Source organism: Cariama cristata, unplaced genomic scaffold (assembly GCF_000690535.1).
Source record: "Cariama cristata isolate BGI_N322 unplaced genomic scaffold, ASM69053v1 scaffold2140, whole genome shotgun sequence".
Taxonomy (NCBI): Eukaryota; Metazoa; Chordata; class Aves; order Cariamiformes; family Cariamidae; genus Cariama; species Cariama cristata.
The window spans coordinates 1,308-2,233 of record NW_009593854.1 but is presented as its reverse complement, the minus strand read 5'-3'; the positions used below and the strand labels follow the sequence as shown (position 1 = coordinate 2,233).

Below are 926 nucleotides of genomic sequence, written 5' to 3'. Positions count from 1 at the left end.
AGCCCCAAGAGCCGGCAGCGAGGTGCTGCAAGTGTAGGGGATGTAGCTCAGCGGGAGAGCACTTGCTTTGCATGTAAGAGGCCCTGGGTTCAACCCCCAGCATCTCCATGTCCTTTTGCCTCCCCAGACCCTCTCCCTGCTTGCTGCGGGGCTGCCTGTGCCCCCCAGGCCCCTCTAGAAACGCCCTGAGGCTGCCTGCGGCCCCAGCCGGCCTGGGGCTGATTCCTGACACCCACAGCCTCTGGAAAAATGCCCACGACTGTCATTCCCCTACCCGGGTGCTGTGGGCTGTGGGAGCACCTTGTCTCCATTCCCCAGGTGGTTTGAGGTGAATATTGGTGTTGGCAGGAGCTGCCAAGCTTTTGAGGTCATGTGTACCCCCTGTGCTGGGGAACATCGCCCTGTCCGTGCCCAGTCCCCACAGGGGCTGTGCCCAGCAATGGGTGCCCAAAAGGAGGACTTCTCCAGGAGTTGAACCCGAGACCTCTCACTGGTCATCATATCCCTAGACCTACAAGCTGGGGTGCGCAGCTGGGACCCAGCCTAAATCCTCTCCCTCACAGGCCCACAGTTCCAGGTGTCACAGAGGCCAACTAGTGCCCAATGCAGGTGGGGGCTGCCCTCTCCTTCCCCTCTGCTCCCCAGCCATCAGCTCCCCAAGCTCCCAGGCACAGGATGCTGATTGGGAGCCGCTCAGCATCTCAGGAAAATGGTCCACACCTCCTCAACCCACTGTGACTGTTTCCCGATCTCTAAGGTTTGCAAAACCTACCCTGGGGGAGCAAAGGACCAGTGTAGCAGGTAAAATCTCTCGCTGTGAGCAGGATTCGAACCTGCGCAGGGAAACCCTATTGGATTTCGAGTCCAACGCCTTCACCTCTCGGCCATCACAGCCCCAGCCCTGGGCATGTGGGGGACACACCTGC

At 60.3% G+C, this 926-nt stretch overlaps 2 non-coding genes across 2 annotated transcripts; one reads left to right on the top strand and one right to left on the bottom strand.

Moving 5' to 3' along the window:
- The first annotated feature begins 36 nt into the window (after positions 1 to 36).
- TRNAA-UGC lies at positions 37 to 108 on the top strand. The gene has a single exon. It is a non-coding gene; the product is annotated as a tRNA-Ala (tRNA).
- A 704-nt stretch (positions 109 to 812) lies between these two features.
- On the bottom strand, positions 813 to 894 carry TRNAS-CGA. The gene has a single exon. It is a non-coding gene; the product is annotated as a tRNA-Ser (tRNA).
- Positions 895 to 926: the final 32 nt, after the last annotated feature.